A 25,264-nucleotide genomic window follows, 5' to 3' on the forward strand; every position below is an offset into this window, starting at 1 on the left:
TTAGTCATCCATTATTTATTAAGAGCTGCTTCTCTTCGAGAGCATTTTTCCTTTTGTGATTTGTCAATCTACATTTTAGCATGGATTCCGTATCTATCTATCTATCTACCTACCTACCTACCTACCTACCTACCTACCTACCTACCTACCTACCTACCTACCTACCTACCTACCTACATAACCTACCTACCTAACCTACCTACCTACCTACCTACCTACCTACCTACCTACCTACCTACCTACCTACATAACCTACCTACCTAACCTACCTACCTACCTACCTACCTACCTACCTACCTACCTACCTACCTACCTACCTACCTACCTATGCACCCACCCACCCTGGTCATATCCCTCAAGTGGAGTGACCGACAGCAAGACAAACACATACAAAAACAAAGAAAATTTAAAAAAGGAAAAAGTAGCACACAATTTTTTTTTGACTATGGCCAACCCAAATCCCCAAATACCCATACAAGTTAAGCACCTCACAGTTGGTAATGTTCTTGTCCCTCCAGATGAAATGGGACACAAGAAAGCGGCCATGTCACCTGGGTCAGGGTGACACAACACACTCTTCTGTTCAACAGCAGGACCCGACAGCTTTCACTGGTTTACCCTTGCCGCATCATACAGGTGCCCTGCCCATCCCTTAGAACACGTCTAAACATCCCACTCTCCTTTTACAAGACCTCTCCACTCATTCCTATCACCAACAAGGGCTCTAGCTTCGACTATATTTAGACCTCTTTCCTGAAGTGCACTCATAACACCATCCATCCATGTCAATCGCGGCCTTCCTCTTGGTCTCCTTCCATTGACTTCTGCTCTGTAGATCCTCTTCAACATTTGCTCCTCATCCATCCTCTCCATGTGTCCAAACCAACAGAGTACTCTCTTATCCACACGCTTGCTCAGTTCCACCACTACTCCAGTTCTGTCTTTCACAATTTCATTTCTCAGTCTATCCAATCTTGTCACTCCTAACATAGTCCTCAAACACTTCATCTCAAAAACATTCAACTTCCTTCTCAAATTTCCGTTCAGGCTCCAAGTCTCTGCACCATACAACACAGTCGGCACAATCACACTCTCATACAGTCCCCTATTAACATCCATACTCATACTCTTGTTGCTCATCACTCTCCTCAGAGCACACAAAACCTTGCTTCCTTGATTCACTCTGTGCAATACCTCGCACTCCATTCCACCAACTGCAGCCACATCACAACCTAAGTACCTAAAGCTTTCAACTTGTCCATGCAACCTTATTTCTAACGCCATGCCCACTCCATCACGTGAACACTTCATGCTGTTCCTAAGGGCCAGGTCACACAGCCGTTTGCGGCTGAATCACGGCCAGAAATTTCAGCCTGTGAGGCGGACGCTATTGGACGCTTTGAGGTCGCCATACAGACGAGATACAGCAGTGCTTAACACACGGTCGGAAATTCACGCGCGTGTGGCAGCGTGAATAAGTTTTGCGCTGCTCAATGCTTTAGAGCACGGGTACACAGCCTTTCACGGGCGTATCGAGGCTGAATCACGGCCAGACACTTCTGGCCGTGAAGTGGACGCTGTTTGGCGCTGTTAGACACTTTGAGACCGCCATATAGACGAGGTACAGCAGTGCTTTACTCGCGGTCGGAAATTCACATGCGGTTGGCCGCGCGAAAAAGTTTTGAGCTGCTCAAAACTTTGAGCACGTGTTAACCGCGGGCGGCACACGAGGTAATGACGCGGAAATGACGTGGAACGACGTGCTCTGGCCGCGGCCAGGGCGTGGTTACACATGGGTAGGACGGGAAATTTCAGTGGGTAATCGTGGGTGGAGCATGGTCATAGCATGTCTGCGCCTGTATCACGGTGTTATTACGTGAAATTAGCGTATCTACAGCGCGATTTGCCGAGCACACGTCAGTTGTGCTCGAGACATGGATCCCCGTCACCATAGTGACCTCGTCTTAATCCATTTTTATTTCTTCACATTTTTTTTCATTTCATGACAAGATAATAAAATCAAAATGAAAAACTATCACAATAATAACATATTGGCTTCTTCGGTGCCATAGCTTGAAATCTTGATCTTCACGGGACTGTGTCTTGAGCGGTTATGATTTCTACAGCCCGGTGTTATGCCGAGAAATGCATCCCTGCCGAGATTTGCATCCCCTCGCTACTACAACCACTTTTACCTCGTTTTATCTCACTTTTATATCACTTTTAGGGAATGTAATGGCGAACATATAACCAAAACCACTTCATCTTGCATTTGTTGGGAATGTAATACAACTTAAACCATTCCGTCTTTGTTTTTGTTGTGAACGTACCGTATATAAAATCCTCCCCCCCCCCCCCCGCATGAACGCGCATTTTGCTGCGCTTCCAACAAAAGCGATCGTATTATATATAAAACGCTTATTAAAACAATAAGTAGGAGTCGGATTTGGGCACAACACCGGCTCGGGAGCTTTTATACCCGTGGTCCACACGAGAAAATGACGCGGAAATGACGCGATGAGGAAGCGGAACAGTCGCCGGCGTCTGTTTTGCGGGCATACCACCGATGAACAGCGGGTTGGCCAATTTTGCGCATTTTCCATCGCGGGCAACCACGGGCAAAAAAAAAAACGCAAAATTTTACCCGCGATACAGACGCAAACGGCTGTGTGACCGGGCCCTTAAATCTTAAATTAGATCTATAAATAACATGTCTGTTTCCTGTATTTTTGAGGGATAATGTGTCTCACGATTAGCGCTCTCTCCAGAATATCTCAGTTTTTTTTTTTCATATTCTTTATCAGTACATGCTAAACAGGCTACCAGTAGGTGCAAACAAGACCCAGCATTTATAATAGGCATGCCCCAAAGGCTGTACAATTGGGCAATTATCAAAGGGGTGTTCAGAAAATTTGCAGTGTCTGCAGTTGACTGTACAAACTCCAAACTATTTTGTATTTCCACACAAAGATAGGATTCAGCAATCCCAATATTTAGTTGCAAGACCACAGATTTTTTTAACTGCTCTACATCTGTGTGGCATAGTCAACTAACTTGTGGCACCTTTCAGTTGTTACTTCACTCCATGATTGCTTAAAAAACATTCCACAATTCATTTACATTTCTTGGTTTTTGCTTGTCTACTGGTGTGTTTGGGATCATTGTCTTGTTAAAACACCCATTTCACCAAGTCTTGAATCATCTTGAAGCCTGTGTGTATGTGAAACATTTTCTTCTGGGGCTTTTTTTTTTACTTTTTTTTTTTACTTTCCTTTAAAGTCTGATTTAATAAATACAATGTATTTTCAATGTAGTGACCTGCTAAGGGTACGAGCTATCGCGTAACCTTTTTTTGGTGGTCAATTGTGCAAAACGCCCACTGTTTGACTAACATACACCACCCAATCACGGTCGCGGATAGACTGCTGGCAAACTTTGCTTTGACTTTATTGACTAGCGTAGTTTTAACTTGCCTCTGATTGGCCAGCGGCGTTAAAACCCTACCTGTGATGTTGTGGATTAAGGAAGTCGGAGCTTGTCGACATATTGAGGACACATTTGTTTGGACAGGAAATTCCAGGCTTGTTTCTCCCGAGTTTAAATGGGCGAGTGTTATCAATAATAATAAAAAATAATTATAATCATTAATAATAATAACAAATAATTATCATTAATAACACTCGCCTTGGTCTGGAACAGCTTGCAAGCTGACAGGAATTTGGCTGGGTCAGGCTGACTCCAACGATTTTGGGGGAAATCGCGTAATTTTGGAGAATGGAAAGAGGACAAAAACATTCTGAGAAAAACATTGACAATTCCTGGAAGCATGCATTTTGAGAAAAACAAGCGCGTCATCGCGAGAGGACGCACTAAGCAACATGTGAAATTTCTGACGTGATGTGTCTGTGCCGGAGGGCATAAGAAAGCGGATTGTCTCTTAGACGAATGAGAACGCTGTTTGAACGCTAAAGAATATCAATAAACAACTTTTCCCTCTCTGTCAACTTCTTTGTTCTTTGTGCATATTTCTGGAGCGAGGCGGATACACGGTCTGCTCCGAAAGTGACCCTTCTGGTTTTCCAAGCACTTCATCACTCTGAAACACTGAACTATAAAGCCTTAAAAAAAACGCAATGGCTTGCGATTATGCAATCATAACACGTCAAATTACAATAACTATCAGATTTCGGTTAATTGTGCAGTTCTAATATAAAAAGGTTAGTCTTTGTGCTGCCCAAGAGAAATACAAGTCAGCTCCACCTGCCCATGATTTATTTATCCCAACAAACACCAACAGAACTTGAAATATAAGAACGGTAGAAGGATAAACCAAGACGTGATACTCTAGGTAACAAGAATATATTTCCCAATAGAGAATGCTGAACGTACAGATTCTCTTTCAACCTGGCACTATTCTCTACAGTAGATTTCCCTTCAGGATAACACACTCTTTCAACATTAAAGCAGTGCGCACATACGCACAATAGAATACAACCGCAGCTTTGTGGAGTCGATTAACCCAAAAGTTCGCGAAAGCAAAAAGTCCGACAAAGCCCACAGATACGAGCATCCAGGTCATTAGACGGTGGATTATGCAAGCATGAGCACATTTAAGCAGACTTAATTGGACAAAGCCGGGAGCCGCTGAATTGAAACCCATGCTGAGCACAAAGGGGTTACACTGAAGGCCTCTGCTCGTTAATTAGCTGCTGAGAAGACGAACGTGTGAAAAAATGCTACCGCCACGTTGTATGTATGCTAATTAGAATTAGTAATGCTTTCATGAAGCTATCATTTCAAATTCAACAAATCGCTTTTTGTACAATAGACTAAACTGGTCAAGTCCAGCTTCAAAATAACATCCTGAACATGTTTTACTAATGAAAAAACTTTAGGGCTACATCTAACAATTATTCTAATAATCGATGAACCGGTCGGTTCTATTTCGAATAATCTATGAATCGGATCTTTAAAAAACACATTTCTAATTTCTTCCACTTTATTCAAATAATGAAGTTTTGGACAAATGAAATAGAGTGCACAAAACAACAAAACATTCTATAATATAAAACAATCTTAAAATGTGCTTGTCAAATAACAATGAACAAAAATACAAACACATGTATGCTACACACCTGCAAATATGTAAGATAGTGTTTCTTACCACCTTATCCAAAGATAATATTAAATTTGGACTTGTCATAAAAAAACCTAAAACAAAGAATTAGCAACAAATTTCATTTCTTGTTTATGTATTATATTGTATTGTTCAGCTGTTCTTTTGGGTGCAAATATTTTGTTGTTTTAATCTTTAAATGATGAAAATTACCAAAGTGCGAATGATATATTGAATGTTTAGGAAACTTCCCCTTGTTTAAGTGTAAAATGTAATCAGTATTATTTTTATTTTACTTTTTTGTGATTTTTATTTTCTCTGAAATTTCTGCAGCACTTTCTGTTCCCTTGAAAAGTGTTTACTTATTAGTGTTTGACCGTTTTGGGCCAATTTAGTTGGCAGTGTTGGGCATGTTACTTTAAAAAGTAATCAGTAATAGTTACTCACTACTTCTCCAAAAAAGTAATAGAGTTAGTAAGTGAATAACTCTATCGTAAAAATAACTAGTTACCAGGGAAAGTACCATTATATTTAAATGGTAAATGGCTCTATGTCGGACCAAAGTTACACTACACCCCTCAACGTCACTTGCGTTAAGGTGCTTAGTTCCTCATAAATAACGTGACACAATAATACAATGATGAAATTAGTTGTCAATGCTTTTAATAATCTTTTGTATTGATTCGTTGTAGCCCTAAAAATGCACCATGGGATGCTAAATAATCTATCCATCTATTCATCCAGTGATGTGCAGTGAGGTTCGTGTCAGAAGAGGCACAGTCAGATTTAGAAATAAATAAAATAACCAACATCTTATTTATTGATTGTCAGAGCGGGAAACCAATATATAAACTGTAGTAGAGATTTTTTTTTTTTTTATGTTTAAAAAAATAATACCTGGCACCAGTTTCATGGTTTTTGTTTTTATTTCATTTAAAAAGATTTAATTATCATGTTTGATTATCAAAGCTAAAAAAAAGTTTCCCACACCGGGACAGCACCGCTATTGCGAAATCACGCTGTGTCTGCTTGCCTGCTCGGCTGCGTGAGAGTTGGGTAGTGGGGAGGTGGGGGCAGCAAAGAGTCACACCAATTGACCGGCACCTTTGGACTTGAGATCTCCGATGCCAATTCATATCATAGCAATTTTCATACTGTACTGTGACCGGGCACCGCCTCTGAGTTACATCCTGCATCTCGCTAAGAGTTTAAGGCTGAGCGAGAGTGAGGGTACTAGGGCGGTGGGAGGTGGGGCAGCCAAGATTCACACCAATTGACCGGCACCTTTGGCTTGAGATCCTTGATGCCAATTTATATCATAGCGTTTTTTATATGGTAAAGTGACCGGACACCTGCTCTGCGTTACATTCTGCGTCTCGCTAAAAGTTAATGTTAATAACTCAACGACTTCAGGCTGGTCGCCCTGACATCACATGTGATGAAAACCATGGAGCGGTTGCTGCTGCACCACCTGAGGCTATAGGTCAGCCACGCCATCGACCCTCTGCAATTTGCCTACCAGAAGAAGGTGGAAGTGGAGGATGCTATAGTCCACATAAGGGGTGTCCAAACTACAGCCCGCGGCCCAACTGCTCTACATGCTACACCGATCCCTCTCTCACCTGGACAGGGGCAAGGGTGCTGTGAGGATTACATTTTTGGACTTCTCCAGTGCCTTCAACACCATACAACCTCTGATACTTAGTGGTAAACTGACAGAGATGGGAGTAAAATCACACCTTGTAGCATGGATTACGGACTACCTGACAGGCAGACCCCAGTATGTGAAACAGGGGGGCTGTACATCGGACACTGTGGTTAGCAGCACAGGATCACCGCAGGGGACCATGCTCTCTCCGTTCCTATTCAACCTGTATACATCGGACTTTCAGTACAACTCTGAGTCCTGCCACGTGCAGAAGTTTGCTCATGACACTGTATCGTGGGATGTATCAGAAGTGGGCAGGAGGAGGAGTACAGGAAACTAATTCAGAACTTTGTCCAATGGAGCGACGCTAACCACCTGCACCTGAACACCACCAAGACCAGGGAGATGGTGGTGGACTTCAGGAGAACTAGAACTCACCCGGTTCCTGTAACTATCAAAGGAGAATGTGTAGAATTTGTCCAGACCTACAAATACCTGGCTGTGCAGCTGCACAATAAACTGGACTGGACTGCCAACCCAGAAGCTCTATGCAGGAAAGCCGACTGTACTTCCTCAGAAGGCTGGCATCCTTTAACATCTGCAAAAAGCTCCTACAAATGTTCTTTGAGACTGCTGTGGCAAGCGCCCTCTTCTATGCGGCAGCGTGTTGGGGAGCCAGCGCCAAGGATGTCTCTCGTCTTAATAAACTGGTGAGGAAAGCGGGCTCTGTTGTGGGCACAGAGATGGACAGCCTGACAACTGTAGCTGAGAGACGGGCACTGAAAAAGCTGCAGTCAATCATGGACAATTCATCACATCCACTACACAGCATCATCTCCAAACGGAAGAGCAGCTTCAGCGACAGACTGCTGTCACAGTCTTGTTCCACGGACAGACTGAGGAGATCATTTCTTCCTCGTGCCATGAGGATCTTTAACTCCACCCGGGGGAGTAAATGCCCACATTAAGCCACACCCCCAAATTGCATATTACCCTATTTTCATTACAGTGTGTATTTTATGTAGCACAATTCAAATATTTTATATCAAGATGTTACATTAGGTATTTATGTATTATATTATATTTAATTTATTTAATATTATATTTAATTTATTATTGTTTTATCTTCAACACAAGGAAACTGCTGCAAGTGTGAATTTCCCTACGGGGATGAATAAAGTGTCTATCTATCTATCTATCTAATGTCCCACTCCTTTGTCAAGCCAAAGCCTTTTTTCTCTCTTTCTCCTGTTCTTGCTTGGCTTTGATCAGTGTGCGCCCAACACAAAAGACAAAACATCAACTAATTTAAAATAAGTAGAGTTTCAATTTGTTCCTGCTCTCTCTCTCTCTTTCTTTCTCTCTTTCACTCTCTCTCTCTCTACCTCTCTCTCTTGGTTGGAAAGTCAACAAGTCTGCTTTAATAAAGGCCATCAAGAAAAAAGAGGTGTGACACTACTTCACAGATTTTCATTTCTTGCGGGTGGTTCTGGTCCCCATTAACCGCTAAAACCAAAGGATCTCTGTATGACACTTTGCTTATCATTTGGTTACCATTGCTCAGGGGGCAAAACAGGTTATTCCTTTTGTTCGAATATTTTCTGTAATTTTGGATTTTACGGTTTCTGAACTGTTATTCAATTTTCGCTATATTTTTATATTGTTTTTTTTTTCTAGAAAACTAACAAAAATAATACTCGAAATGAGCAAAAACTATGCTTATGGAACAGCGCAACCTCAAACAGCTTCATCAAACAACATAAGTTAAAAATTATATTTTCCTGTATGACCACATCAGGAAATTATTAAGAAGGAAAAAAAAAAGTATTCTGCTGCCACCTACTGATGTGGATGAAATGTTACAGTTACAGTCACCGCCGCACGCACTACATTTTACGGGCCTTATTGGTATTATCCTTACACAAGCCGCACCAGTATATAAGTCGCATGCGCCCACATTAAAACATGTAGCAAAGTCATAAGCTTATCCCAAATTTGACTATGTACCGCGATTTTATCTTTAAATATAGTATACAATCCAAACACCACAATAGGCAGCATGAACGGACAATGATACCTGTAATTAGAATTTAATGCAGACCTTTAAAGTCTGGGTCCCGCTGAAAGTAATCCAATGAAAAAAATGTATATTTCCAAAGTTAAGGGTGGGAAAAATATATACTGGTATCCACTATTGTCCGCTGCAACAACAAACAGATTTAACTCAGATTCACCCCACTTCCCGTCAGCCCGCATTTGCTCCGCCCCTTCTTTTTGATTCGCTCGTAGAAAACATATCACAATAAGTCTCTAAAATAAATACATTACAAAACTATACAGTTGCAAATACATGTTGTACATGGTTACACATATCTACAAAGAAAGACGGTAGACCGAGAGAATTTTCAAAGCTTTGATAATAATAATATAATTTTCATCCCAAACCGTGCCTGTGAAACGTACCAACGCGCTACTAATAACACGCTCGCAAAGCATCATGCGAATCTGTTAAAAAAAAAGCCATACCGCAATTGCGAAACGCATATCGTCACGTCATATTGTCAAATATAAAAAAATTGTGAATATGCTTGATGGCTGTGTTTTGCTGCTGTTGGTGTCAGTGGATTTGTTCAGACCGAGGACAATCGACTTTGGCCTGGACGGATCTATTGACACTAACAAAGATGTTATATAATGAAATTGTGAATATGTTTGATTTTCGAGAAGGTTTATTCAAACCTCACTTTGTGTTTGCTGTTAAAAATGTAATATTGGAATATAATATTGTGAATGTGCTTAATTGCTGTTGAGATTGTCATGATTGTTTTCTGTTTTTAGTGTCAATAAATTTGTTCAAACCAAAAAATCGGCCCGGTATTGCAGTACCTCCGGGAACGGTGCATTCGCAATGATCGCAGCAGGGCTTTAGGGCTAGGACCTTAGCTTGGCCTTTTGGCTGAGAGTAAGTGTCCTGGCTCTTAGGCTTTGTAGCGTATTATGAACTGACCGATAACGGATAATGGATAATGAATAACGAAGATAGATCAATAACCCTTAAAAACCCCAAAAACCCCACGCATGCTAGGTCCTTAGCTTGGCCTCTTTGATTTTTGCATTTCGGAGATGGAATATGAGCTTGCTCTGTCCACTCCACGCATCGGCCCGGTATTGCAGTACCTCCGGGAACGGTGCATTCGCAATGATCGCAGCAAGGCTTTAGGGCTAGGACCTTAGCTTGGCCTTTTGGCTGAGAGTAAGTGTCCCGGCTCCTAGGCTTTGTAGCGTATTATGAACTGACCGATAACGGATAATGGATAATGAATAACGAAGATAGATCAATAACCCTTAAAAACCCCGCATTGGCCTCTTTGATTTTTGCATTTCGGAGATGGAATATGAGCTTGCTCTGTCCACTCCACGCATCGGCCCGGTATTGCAGTACCTCCGGGAACGGTGCATTCGCAATGATCGCAGCAAGGCTTTAGGGCTAGGACCTTAGCTTGGCCTTTTGGCTGAGAGTAAGTGTCCCGGCTCCTAGGCTTTGTAGCGTATTATGAACTGACCGATAACGGATAATGGATAATGAATAACGAAGATAGATCAATAACCCTTAAAAACCCCGCATGGCTAACCGTCCTCATCTTTCTCCTTATAACTGCCGCCATCAAGGGCGACCTCTTCATTATCGGAAAGAACCTTTGTCAGACTGACAATTCGTACGCAAACTAAGAGGATGCCGTCTACCTTGGTGCACTTATTCCACCGGTCTAAATCTTACCTTTTATACTCGAGTGCCGCTGGTGGCAGTTAGAAAAATTACATAAATTGGCCGCTTCACTGAATAAGCCGCAGGGCTGAACATTTGGGAAAAAAGTGGCGGCTTATAGTCCGGAATTTACGGTATATGTGATCACTGGTAGAAAACAAATAACGTTTAAAAAGATAAACATTTATTCTTTTTTTGTATGTTAATGTTTTTAAAGGATACTTCAAATTTATTTTAAATTGATTTCCTGTGCCACGCTAGACAATGTCTCATGGCATACTAGTGTTCTAGAAATAGCGCATACCCCAGGTTTATACATAGCAAAATTGTCATTGTTAAATTAACACTAGATCGTGTTTTTATTGTATGTCCACACGATTGAATGTTAATTTACAGGCTTTTAAAACAAGATTTTTTTTCTTAAGGAGTAATTGCAATAAGTATACATGGGCCACTTTTCATTTTTGTAATATTTTTATAGTGCAGTGGAAATGGTGCTCCTAGGACCCTAGTGGTTAAGGGATCCAAGCAACAAATTTAAGCTCACCAAAATATGTGCATTTGTGTTGTTTTCTCTGAAAGAAATCCCCCAAATTTTTATGTATATATATATATATATATATATATATATATATATATATATATATATATATATATATATATATATATATATATATATATACACCGTATTTTCCGCACTATAAGGTTATAGGGCGCACCCCGAAAAAATTGTTTTTGGTCCTATATTTGACATACATAAGACGCACCGGATTATAAGGCGCTACAATGGGAACGTCGACAAAACAGTCAGATAGTTCAGTCAAACGTATTACCCCCTTAACATTCCGAAAGCTTGCAAAGAAGCAAATACATGTCGTAGACACGTGCGGATGCGGTGTCCGTACGATGTCACTCAAATGCATCGTTCCAAATATAATTCGGAAGGTTAAAGTCTTGAGATTCAAGAAATGCCAACCATTCCTTAGTTTCTATTTTATTTTTCGCTCGCAACTTTACTGTCCATATGACAATAAACACTTGGAATTGAGTTACATTTAAAAATAGACACTCCATTCCATCCATTATCTGCACCGCTTATCACAGAAACATCGAGTTCAGTCTGAAACAAGATACAGGGAAAATATACAGCCGGAGTAGCTCACCGAAGTCGTTGTGTTCAATAATAATGCGCAACCATGGTCCTCTTATATCCAAGAGTGTAGTAAATCCAGGAGAGTAAAATATTTACAAATACAGTACAGAATAGTAAAATACCGTTTTCTCTATGCCGTCAACCCAACATGCTATTCACATTCATCTTTTTCGGCCAATTGCAGGCTTTGTTTTTCCGCTTTAGCCTATGCCAGCCTGTAAATGATAAAAAGAATCCGCCCCGTTTACCTCCAAATAACTTTAGCCAATAGTGATCGATTCAAATGATGATTGACACATTGGTTAGCCAATGAAACGCCGGTAAATAAATCCCAGCATACACCGCGGACTACTTGGCGTTCGGGGGAAAATCTAGTCGGCGGCTGCTGCATTAGTTGCAAGACTTAGCGACTTATTATGATCCATAAATAAGGCGCACTGTATTCTAAGGCGCTTGATCAGCTTTTGAAAAAAATAAAGGCTTTTAGGTGCGCCTTATAGTGCGGAAAATACGGTGTATATATATATATATATATGTATATATATGTATATATATATGTATATTTGTATATATATATATATATCTCATCTCATCAGCCGTACCGCTTATCCTCATTAGGGTCGCGGGGGGGCTGGAGCCCATCCCAGCCATCTCCGGGCAGTGGGCAGGGGACACCCTGAACTGGTTGCCAGCCAATCGCAGGGCACACGGGGACAGACAACTCACTCGCTCATTCACACCTAGGGACAATTTGGACCGGCCAATTCACCTGAAATGCATGTTTTTGGAACGTGGGAGGAAACCGGAGTGCCCGGAGGAAACCCACGCAAGCACGGGGAGAACATACAAACTCCGCACAGGAAGTCTGGAGCTGGATTTGAACCCACGACAGGTTCCCATGACATGAACTGTGCCGCACAAGCGCTAACCACTGCGCCGCCGTGCATATATATATATATGTATACAGGGATCAGAATGGAGATTTTCATTTTCAGCTGAAATAGCCAGGGTCCAGGAATAAAGCAGGGCGGAGCCCCCCCCCACTCCCAAGAAAGCAATATAAAAACAGTAGCATTGAAAAATAAAGGTCTTATTGTCTTAGGTTAACTTATAAAAGTCTATGTGCTGCTCCTTTTGAATAATAGCATCAATAGATAGGTAATTCTCCATTACAAAAAAACGTCGATGCAACAGGAAAACAATTACTGGACGGCTTGTCCCTCTGTTAGCTTGCTCATACCATCACTCATTCTATTGTTTGGGGTTGAGGTGTACGCCAACACAGAATCCTTGCCCTGTCGCCCTCTGCCATGAGTCAAGAGAATTGTGTGCCATCTACTGATGCTCAGCACACTAATTTGAATGAATGCATAAATAGATAGGTAATCTTACATTATGAAAAAAAAAGCCCAAGCAACGGCAAAAAAATAACTGGATGGCTTAACTTGCTGTTGGTTTGCTAATCCGATCACTAAATCTATTATTTGGGGATGAAGTGTGCACCAAATAAGAATCATTGGTCCCACCATCGCCCTCTGCCATGAGACAAGAGAATTGCATGCCTCGATTGATTATCTGTAGACGCTCAGCATAGTAATACGTCACACACTAATTCTATTATAAAATATATAATGAAACACAAAAAATAAATGAAAAAATCAGTAAGTAAAATTACAAAGGTCGTCACCACTAAATACGTATAACTGTTTCCATTTTTATTTTATATTTCAATAGTGCAGGTGAGGCACTGTACCCCTGACTGCACGTCACTGCATCCATCCAAACTGCTAAAGTAAAGCATACCTGTCAACCTGTACGGTTTTGCCGTACAAAGTACGTTCATTATACATTTTAAGACGTGTACGACGTACGCGAAAATCTGTACGGAAAAACGCAAATTTGTCAATTATGGTTACCATCCGGTATACACCTACTATCACAAGACGGCAAATCAATCAAGTCAAACAAGTTCGCCGCGGAAGCCTCTATCTCGGTATTGTTTTTTTACGCTGCAAACGAAGCGAGCGGTTTGATGTGGTGAAATGAAGTCCGTCTCTTTTTAGAGAACCAGCTTTTTCGGCTCAACTCATTAAAGAGAGCCGTCTCTCAAACGGTTCACTTGCTTTGATGCATTATATTACGAATTATTATGTTGTTTAAAGAAATAAAGAAAAAAAGGTATAAGTATAAAATGATAAAATGAAAAAAGACAGGTTTGTGGTTATCCCTTTAATCAGGATATTACCAACAATAATTTAATGCATAAAATGAATTCATAATTTGAATGAGAAAATCTATTATTCTGCTTAATTATATTTGCATGTATTTTTTCCTTTGACAGTGAACGTCCAAGCTACTTAATTTTTGAACTTTTTAAAAAATAATAAACCTCATTCATGTCGAGCAACTCAAGATCTCACAACAAAATGTTAATTCACAATATATGTGATATAACGAAACACATGTACAATATAACATGTTAAACTACATAAATAAAAACGTTTGAAAAAAAAATATGGTGTAAGATTATTTTGTATTTTTAAGGGAAAATACGACAGTTTGTAAGGGCATGGAGCCCTGGAGCTTGACAGGTATGGTAATGTAACACTCAAAACATTTTTCTTTAGAAAATCTATCAAAGAGTCAAACTGGGTGACAAAACCACAGTATTTCTACTGCTTTCACTTGCTGTCAATGTTTCCATCCTTCCCGTGGCTATGTTCTCACTCTGGGTTATTTCCCTGCAGGTTTCCAATCTTTTCAAAATGTTGCATCTCAGTCCTAGACTGCTCTCCACCACCACAGAGAGCAGCAGGAGCATCATAAAAGGCCCGAGGCAGAGTCGAGTGTTATTTTCTCTTTAATCATCCCACAAGAGCTGCTTTATTCATTGCGAATTCCATTTGTTCTTACAGGCAATGCTTGCTTTGAAATATACACACTTATTTGACATAAAACTAAAGTGGATTCAAAGAAGGGATCACCCAACAAAAATTAGCTCACTATCAGGGTCACGAGTGCAGGTTCTTTTATACAGAGTTACGTTTAATTTTGAATCCATGCTCAGGTCTCTCACAAGCCTGATGACACAAATAAAAACCATGCAATCTTTATTTTAAGTGTTTATGTCGACTGGGCTTACGAGACCTCTGGGAGACATCACACAATTCTTTCAAGCTTTCAATCACTTGCCGCCAAGTTTTTAATGAGCTTCAGTATATATTAATGCATGCTACACTCTTCAGGAATATGATTAGGCACACTATTTCATATTCATCGATAAATCAGACGACTATTTTCTTGGATTAATCGATGAATCGGAATTATTTTTTAAAATACATTTTTAATTTCCTCCTTTAAGTTTTGGACGGATACAAAAATTGAGCACAAAACAGCAGAATATTCTATCATTTAAACTATTGATGTCTAACTCATGGCCTGCGGGCCACATCTGGCCTGGCGTACAATTACATTCTGCCCGTGAAATCATTTCATATACATCTACTATAATGACCCGGCTTTATGCAACGCTGATAACTCTCAAACTACAGATCCCACAATGCATCAATTCCGCTGCCGCCATAAGACCACGTGAAAATGTTCCCGCATCAATTGAGTTAGCTGTAGCCTGACTGGCGCAGTCACTCTTAAAGCTATTTACTGACAAACAACACGTCAGCCAGTTGAAAAGAAGACATTACTAGAGTCTCACGAAGCGGAGACGTAATGCCCACTGACAAACTTCTATATACCGCGATGTAACGGAAGGCTAAACGGAAAAAAGCAGGGTGATGTTTCTTTTACTGTGGATTACTCATATGCTAAACCCTCACAATGCCCGAGCAGAAAGTTGATTTGGAAAACAGCCTTTGAAAACCGAGGAGAGTCTGAATATTTTTTCACTGACATTGCCAGTAAACCCGCGTGTCTTCTATGTCGAGCTACTGTGGCCGTGATTAAGGAATTTAATGAATACTGGCACTACAAGACAAAACATCAGAGTAAGCTGAAAAACCTGAATGCAGAGCAGAAGATACGGAAAGTTGAAGGGTTACAGAAGAATTTGAGAACGCAGCTTAAATTTTTCACCAAAGAAAAATTCCCAAAGTGAACAGCACAAATGTTATTTATTTATCCATTTTTACATATTTTGAATTTGTAGAATTAGACAGAAGATATTTTTATGGAGAGCAAAGTTTTTACATTATTTAATATTTGTTTTTCTTTGGATTATGGAATAATATTTCTGTCTGTTTTTGATTCATATTTATGTTTAAAAAAACAAAAAGTTTTAGTGTATTCAATAAATATGTATCAAATTTGGCCTGCGATCGAAGGTGTTGTTAGAGTTCTGGCCCTCTGCGTAATTGAGTTTGACACCCCTGATTTAAAACAATAAAAACATTCAAGTGTTAAGAAATTAAGTGTTAACCAGTAGTTGGACAGGTTTACCTAATAAAATGGCCGGTGAGTGTAGAGGGAAATTAAAGATGTGTTTTTAACAATCCAATTAATGAGTTAATTAAATAGCCGTCCGATTCATCGATTAGTAAAATAGCTATTTGCAGCCCCAGTGCAAATGATACATAGTATGCTTACGAATCTGCCCCTTGTATTGAGTTCAACATGACATCTTTATCATTTATAAATCCAGGGCTAAGACACACTTCTTTTTTATACTTATGAATGACCTATATTTCATGTTGACAATATCTGTGTATTATTTGTTATTGCAACATTCGTTGCAGCCTGGTCATCCTAGAAGGTTTCAAGGTTTCTTTATTTTTCTCATGTTGAGGTTTTTGAGTTTTTCCTTGCCCTCGAAGGTTTTAGATCAGGGGATGGTGTAATAGTCTGTAGTTTGCAATAATCTGTTGTCTGTGCAGCCCTTTGAGTCTCATTGTGAGTAAGGGCTATACAAATAAACATGATTTGACCATAATAATTCATATTTAGATTTTGTTGTCTGTATTTCTGCATCACTTTCTGTTCCCTCGAAAAAACGTTAACTTTGTAGCGTTTGACTGTTTCATGTCATTTTGTTTGTAAGGATGCAATGTTCCATAAAAAGGGATTTTTAGAAACCTAAGAAACCTCTGCCAGACAAAAGAGGTACAAAAGACCTTTACAATAAAATTCAATGTACTTATTTGCATTGATTTATCGTGCTTATTGGCTCATAAATTATGTGATACAAGGAATAAATGATGACATTAGTTGCCATCTCTTTTAATAATCAATTTTAATTATTTGTTGTTGCAGCCCCAACTATAATATAAAGGAGCATTTTTTTAAATACCCATAAATAAATTTGCCTTTTTTACATATAATGAGCCTCACCTAGAGGGAGATGACATAATTATCTGCCGCCTTGCTGCCACGGGTACACAAAAATATAAAAACCTTTTGATAGGCTAGGCAAAAATAATTTAAAAAATGGTGCGTTTGCATTCTTCCTTGTGCTTTTTAGCACTTGTGTTTGGTTGCAAAACACAATACAGCGGCATCTGGTGGTCAAATAATAAACACTCTCCCTTTAAAAATAATAAGTTTACCCTGTGTCAAGAAAATAAGAAAATTTCAACAAACACAATTACATTATTTCATTTTTAAAAGGAAAATCAAAGATAATAAAGTCAGATTTCAGAAGCAATGTCAGAATTTCATTTTGTATGCTGCATATGCTTTATAGTGTTAAGCAGTAGGAACAGAGTACAAGCATCACCAGCACGGTGTACAGAAACCCTATTTACACTTTTTACACTCACAGTAACACCAATTTAGATAAACATCCATCAGAATGTTCATTGTGCAAGACATAAAGTTGTATTTAGAAAATGACTGTCATTCAAAGGAGTGTTTAATACCTCGGTGTGTTCAACCCTCAACTTCATTTGGCTATTTCTCTTATTATCGTGCCTCTAAATAATGCATGCAAAGAAGTTTGTACTTCTACAACATCATGGAAAAACTAAGAAAAAACACATCAAAAGCAAATCCTTTTGCCTCTGAGATCATCAAAGCCCATATGAGAAGAAAAAACAAAGTATGCAGAATATAGTAACTGCCAGCAATTTGGGGGCTGGGGGGAACACAGCTAGACGAAAAAGGGAGAGGCGTTGGGATATGAGTTTCAAACTGTCTGTGAACATTCATATCTAAAAAAAATAGGGGCCCCAGTGTAATGAGTGAAAATGTAACTTAAGTGTAGAAGTATTCACACCAAAAAAATAAAAAATGTTTTGGCAGTCTCTTCATCTTTAAAAAAAATAGTATCATTTTGTCAAAATTAAATGGGAATGAGAAACAATATTAGATTAGTTCTGTAATTCAATGAACTGAACTGCTCCTGTTGTACAACCCTTAGCTACTCGGAGACAGTTTAATGCAGATACGGGACACAGACAAAGATGAAAAGCACCTCCTCTTGTTGTGTCATATTAAAATGTTTCACTGCATGTAATAGTCAGGATTGTATGTTTCTTACACTTCTAGGCTTTTTATTTCTGTCATTTATAACTCCCTCACTTATTTAATCATAATTAACACACTTCATGATTATTTATGCATTTGAGGGTAATTACTTACTTCTGGGTTGAGTTATTTGATTCCTTTTTATATGCATTTATTCCGTTATTATTTAGTCCCTGCATTCTAACAAGTGGAATTTTAGTTTGCAGTACGGAAAAGGACTTTTATCAGTACTTGCCAAACCCAGTCTCAACAAATGGCTGGTGTCAAGTAAAGGTTTTTTTTAATGACCTCTTGGGTTTTGTTGTTGTCATAACAGCCCTCTTAGTATAAAAGTGATTGTCAGCTACTTTGTGCTTGTGTGAATTAAACCGCTTTGATTGCTACTTCACTTATGCCCACAATATTCTCAATACTAAACCTCAACGGAACTGATCAACATTACTTGTTTGTTTTACATGTCTCACATACCAGATGTTAAAGATGGGGTTCGTTGTGTGAAGCGTCCCTGACAATTTGAAACTACAATATTGTCTATATTAAGTATATGTGAACAATTCCCAAATGAGTTCAAAGAGCCGTAGTGCTTTATTTTCACCCACGCCTGCCCTTATCGCTATGTGCTTTTATCTTACTTTAAGCAAAGATGTTTGAGGTAGAACACATTATGTAAGATGATAGGGAGGTGGTGAGAAGTGTTGGACATTAATTTTTGTTAGTCCCGCACGAAAATTGTGAAAGTAAGAAAAGGCCTGCTTTAAGTAGAGTCCAAACCCCAAGAAAAATGGAAAAAAAAAAGAGTTTATCCATGCGCATCCAAGAAATGCACGTTGTTGCACTCGCAACATGAGGAGCATAACAGAGGCTGCAATTAAGACACAAGCCAGGAGATAACAGTAGCTAGTAAAATAACTTCCAAATTACGTACAGCTCCTTAAAACGAACACGTTGAGGAAGAAAAGCCATCCCTCTTTGCTCTTTATTCATTCAAAATAAACAAGAATAAATTGCATTACTAAGAGGTGCAAATATAATTGTTTTTAAAGCCGTTTTAAGCACAAATATTCAAAACATCACGAGCAAAGTTTTGAATGTACTGTTAGGAAATCGAAGTTTATGTATTTTTCTATACAAATAAACGTGACTTGACTTTTACTATAATAGAATTAGAAACATGGGAAGTCATGACGATAGTGACGTGCAGTCAGGGGAGGCAGGGAAGGCACAGCCTCAACTGTCATCATGGACATATAAAATAAAAATAGATTAAATTGATATATAATTGTCAGTGTTAAAGCCTGAGTGTGTAATATTTCACCACTAGATGACACTGTATTGTCTAATGCAAAAATAAAATAAAATAAACAGTACCACAGAGCACAGCGTAGCAGATAGTTGTCAGAAAAACGATGGCAGCGACCTTAGGGATTCAACTATGTAAAAGAAGTACAAATTTATTGACTTAGAATCTTTTTTTCATCAAGATTAACAATGGTATGATAGTTAAGGTATTTTTGCCTAGTGGTCAAATATTTTTTTTCTGAATGAAAGTTTGTTGTTAAGGGGCGGCAGTAGCTCAGGAGGTAGAGCGATCGTTTTACGATTAAGGGATCACAGTTCGAATCCCGGCTTGTCCGTGTTACATGTCGAAGTGTCCTTGGGTAAGACACTGAACCCCCCAATACCCCCAATAAGCAGGTTAGCGCCTTACATGGCTGCACAGATCACGGCCGCTATTGGGAAATGTGAAGCACAATGTAAAGCGCTTTGGGAAGTCATTGACTTGAAAAGCGCTATATAAATGCAGATCGTTTAATTTCGTTTCGTGTTGTACCACTAAGAAGCACTAGATATTACACACGGTCTCTTTAGTTATTTCTTATACAACCTTACAAATTTTTGATATTGTTTTTATTGTTTTCTACTCTATAGCATATGAATAACCTATACTTTTTGTGGACAATATCTCTGTATTATTTGTGATTGCAACATCCTTTGCTGTCATTGTAATCCTGAAAGGGGGATGCTACATGTGCAGTCCCTTCTCAAGGTTTCTTCATTTTCCTCATGTTGAGGTTTTTGAGTTTTTCCTTGCCCTCATGTTGGTTCCAGATCAGGGGATAATGTAATAATAGTCTGAAAAATAGTCTGTGTAGTAACCTGTGCAGCCCTTTGAGACTCTTTGTGATTAAGGGCTATACAAATAAAAATGACTTTACTTGACTTGACTAGAATTGCTTATTTTCTTTTAATATTGAGAATAGCATTTACTAAAGTTGGTATGAACAGTTTAGTGTGCCAAGCATCTGCAGATGCAAAGTGAGGCCTGCAATTCTATTGACTCATGGAATAGGGCGACGGTAAGATCAGGGATTCTGATTTGGCGCACACCTCAGCCTCAAACAATCGAATTAGGGATTGTAATACCAAACTAACAGCCAGCCAAGCCATCCAATATTTTCTTTCTTGTAATATGTCTTTTTTTCATAAATGAAATAACCTATCTATTGATGTTTATTTACCAAAGGAGCAGTGCGCATAGACTTCATTTACAAGATAAGACAAGACAATGCTTCTTTTTATATATACAGTTTACATATTGCTCCCTTGCTCTACCAATAAAATGATGAATAAGATGTAGTTTCATTTATTTGTAAATTAGACTGAGATTCAACAGACACGACCCTCAGTGCACGTCATTGCATGATGCGTACCTAACAAAATCCAATATTTTTTGAAACTGCTGCCAAAGTCCTCTAAGCCCATCTGATGGGCCAATAACAGCTCAACACTCCCCTCAATATGACCATTAAGGTGGGTTTTTTGTTTGGGTTTCTTGATACATATGGCGTTTTTAATGGCGCATCAAAGCAAAGACTCTCACCTACACTGACATCATTAGTGTGAAATAAGGTTGTGTTTAATTTGCCAACATCTTTTATGAGCTGTCTACTGTGACACATTAAGCATGTCACTTGTGCTATCAACAAACCGCAGTGACAGACGTGTGTAAAGAATAAACGCGCCAGAGACTGCGGATATGTTGCTATAATTATCTTTTTTTTTAATTACTTTGAATGACAGCCAAACGCATTAGGGACTAAGTGTGGACTCAAATCTAATTACATTTTTTTACTGTCTTAATTTAAAAGCTACAGGACGGCGCAAGTCCTCTCGCTCCACTTTTATGTACTGACGTGTCATAAAATGCAAGAAGTATTAATGGGAAAAAAATGCTGCAGCAGATTATGTAAAAAGTGGAGGATAGTGATTAAAAGCGCTGGTCTTTTGGGCTGACTTCAAATAAATCATGACCTTACACACAAATGCAAGTGTGAAACTGATCAACACGCATGAAGTAGAAATGTAAAAATGGATTGGGGAGTTAAGCTACATTACCGCTAAATGAAATGTAATCATTGGGCATAAAGGATAAAAGCCGGGTAGGGGAACCACATACGAGCAATGATGAAACCTCTAAGTGGTCAACATTCGATGACTTTCTTAACCCACATTTAAGGGCCTCAGGAAAAACATAAGGGTAGCAACCTTAGTCTCACCATCTGTCCAGGATACCAGATTTGAATTGAGGCACATTTGGCCCAATTCCTTCATGAAAATTCACAGTTGGCACTGGGCACTCAGTTATTCAATGACGGCTGTTCTCCTTTCACAGAGGGCTACGGAATTTTCGGTAAGTGCTTTCTGGCGCAGCATGGCTACGTGCATCACTCTCAGTAGGTGCGTTTAAACCAGCTTTCTTAAAGCTTCTTAAATTGTCCTATAGGACTATATGCTTTATTTGGTGTCAGTTTGATACGTTTTATAGTGGCACCAGACATTAAAATGTAGAAGAAATAGAAGAAAACTGTGTTTTAGGGTTAGAAAAATTTGTAGTTTCGTGGTGCAACGAGCATTTATTTTTGATTATAATATTCAGGGTTTTATGGCCATGTAAATTGGAAAAGAAAACCAAAACAGTATTTACTTATTTGGGTTTTTTTAATAACCCATATAGCTTCTCATTTCATTAACTCATAGAAACACATTTATCCGATGCTTTATGTACATGCACAGTTTCTTTTTTGCATATGGTTTTCTTCTTGACTAGTTCACCACAATGAACTCTGGTCCTGTAAGGCAGATTTGAATTATAAACACTAACTCTGCCCAACTCACAAAACAATATGAATATGTTGATTTCACCAGGTTATCTTCACATTATGGGCGGGACGGCAGCTGAGAGGTTAGCGTGTCCGCGGCACAGTTCTGAGGTCATGGGTTCAAATCCAGTTACCAGCCTTCCTGTGTGTAGTTAGCATGTTCTCCCCGTGCTCGCTTGGATTTCCTCCGGGCACTCGGGTTTCCTCCCACATTCAAAAGATTAATTGGCCTGTCCAAATTGTCCCTAGGTGTGAATGAGCGAATTAGTTGTCTGTCTCTGTGTGCCCCGCGGCTTGCAACCAGTTCAGGGTGTCCCCTGCCCACTGCCCAAAGATGGCTGGGATGGGCTTCAGCTCCCAGTGACCCTTGTGAGGAAAAGTGGTGCAGATAATAAATGGATGGATCTTCACATTATTTTGTGTCACTGTGGCAATACGCCAGAATTAGATCTAAACATAGATAGTCGTAATTCATTGCTTGTAACAAGCAACATAAAAGCGCAGCTTGTAAATGTGATCAATTTTTAAATGAGGAGGAGACAACTACAGTACTTTGTTGATTTTAGGGAGTGATATTGTAAGGATCCAGTGCACCACCATCTTCGTTAGGGCGCCAACAGACATACCTTAACACACTTTTTTCTAATACCCAGCACCTGACTACAATAAGCACCAGGTATTTACGGACGTTGCCGACCGCAAAAGCTGTCGGATCGTTGCCTGCCTGGTCTCCATACACATACTTTCCTGCTCCCTGATGACTGCCATCGATCAGTTCTGGATTGTGAGCTTAGCCAGGGGTGACGGACTCCAGAGGGTTTTCTGTTGCTTGTTTTCTCCCCTCTCATACACAGAACGCTTTTTGTTATTTCCCTTTCCCCCCAACAGATGTCAGCCCGTTTGCATGCACTTACAGGGATGGTGTAATAATAGTCCGTAGTTTGCAATAATCTGTGGTCTGTGCAGCCCTTTGAGATTCATTGTGATTAAGGACTATACAAATAAACATGACTTGACTTACGTCTGCTTCACTAAATCATAAAAGTTATGAATGAAATAATTCATTTATAATCTAAAGGTAATTACATCACCCTTTAACATTGGTTAATTCCTAAATGCCATGTAAATAGGGATATCTTATGTCACAAGTTTAGACACACAAAATCCGATTTGCCTGTAAACATAATTATCAGCTATATTTACATCATCATAAGTTATTTTACATGAACAATTTATTGCAGCACGAATGAAGAAAAAAAAAAATAATAATAATAAAAAGACCAAGCATGCGCATATAGCATCAGGAAACCAAATGACCGATATATAGCCAGGTCTTTTAGTGTGGTCTTTTCATTATTTTTCTTTAGGCTGTTTGTGCTTCATAAGTGTTTTTGTGGGCTAGTTGTAGACTATATAGCTTGTACATTGCATCGCATAATAAAACAAGCTCCAGGGAATGAATATGCTTTTCAAAGTCTGCACAATGAATGAACACCGGGGTTTCAAATGGTATTGGTGGGACAAACTGTCTTTTCAAACATGGTTATAATATGTTTAAAACAAAGCCAGTGCCATTATCATAAGAGCGACTTTCTGTTATCCATTTTTTTCCTGTTCCCTCTCCTAAAAGCGGAACGACTCAGCTAATGCGTGGTGGAAATATTCTGAAACTCAATTAGCAATTAAGGGCTTAATGAATAGACGCCCTCGCCGGCCCGTGTTGCTCCCGGCAGATTCTAATCTCCCTCTTTGCACAGTAAACAGCGGCTAATGCGGCAGGGACGTCAACACTGCCAGTTATTGTGGGAATATAATAAGCCAGTGCTGTAGCTTATTACTGCGTAAACGCTGACAGGACAGTTGAGCACTAATGTGCAACAGGGTCAGTAAAAGTAAGAGGGTGCATTTTAAACCTGAACCAAAAATTAGCTTTTTTTTTGAGAACGACGCCAATGTCATGAGTTGGGCTTGCTATGTCCCTTGTTTCTGTAGGATGTCAATTTACTAATGGACTATCATTTCTGTTTTGCTCTTGAATTTAGGCATGTTGTGATACTACTGTTTCCGATGTGGGACTCTTTCTTCGGTTTCGTGTTTTCTCACCTGTGAACCTATCAATCAACCTTTCAACAAATAGGACTACGATTTAAGATCTGAGGTTTCTTAGTCACAATTCTTTTCTATTTTCGGAGGGTTCCTGTGCTTCTTAGACTGTTTTTTGTGGTCGCTTCTTGCTTCCTTTTTAAAATGCTCCATTCTTAACGGCTTGCTGACTGTCATCCTCTGTAGTAAATTAATGTTTTGCAAACAGAATATCAAACTGGATCTTGATGAAACAACATGGTATGTTAATGTCAGTTGCTATGTGCAGCAATTGCTTTTTGTTTTTATTCAAGCAAGCAACTGTTTGTTTTGATTCATCACTACTGTCTATGGCTTGACCTGGTTGGACTCAAGCATTTTCAACCCCAAAAAGGAAAGTCAACACAAAGTATTTTGTCACAATAATATGTTGCATGGACCGGACGTAGTCAAAATGTACCATTTTCATAATATTATGTTTGTGGAAATTAAGTTGAAGTGGTTCCTAAATTGGGTAATGACCAATCACAGTTTGCCTGTTTTCTGAAGCAGAGCCGTGATTTGTTATTCATTGAAGCCTGAAAGTCTTGTCAACAACTGTCGAAATGGCCACCTCTGAGATGGATAAAATAAGTGAATTCAATTAAAAGACATCAAAACAATCAAATTCAGAACACCACAATCAGAGTGTTTTAATGAGCAAGTTTTGAGTTTGGATCTAGTGTGTGTGTGATATATTATAGTGCATTTGTTAGTTATGTTTGGGAAAAAACACTGTTGACTCTATTGGCTACATAACCACATCAGGTAACAGGGAACTAGCTGTCACTCTTAATCAAAAGCAGTGACAAATAAGTGTGTAATA

The 25,264-nt window shown here is 39.2% G+C and overlaps 1 protein-coding gene and 2 pseudogenes across 3 annotated transcripts in view; 2 read left to right on the top strand and 1 right to left on the bottom strand.

Moving 5' to 3' along the window:
* LOC148373559 (RNA-binding Raly-like protein) overlaps positions 1–25,264 on the bottom strand; it is a 111,100-nt gene that overhangs the window by 62,661 nt on the left and 23,175 nt on the right. The gene's annotated exons all lie outside the window — the stretch shown is intronic.
* Positions 9,701–9,963, top strand: LOC148373560 (U2 spliceosomal RNA; annotated as a pseudogene).
* On the top strand, positions 9,992–10,228 carry LOC148373561 (U2 spliceosomal RNA; annotated as a pseudogene).

Source organism: Urocampus carinirostris, chromosome 1 (assembly GCF_059441175.1).
Source record: "Urocampus carinirostris isolate Australia breed hairy pipefish chromosome 1, RoL_Ucar_1.0, whole genome shotgun sequence".
NCBI classification, from domain to species: domain Eukaryota; kingdom Metazoa; phylum Chordata; class Actinopteri; order Syngnathiformes; family Syngnathidae; genus Urocampus; species Urocampus carinirostris.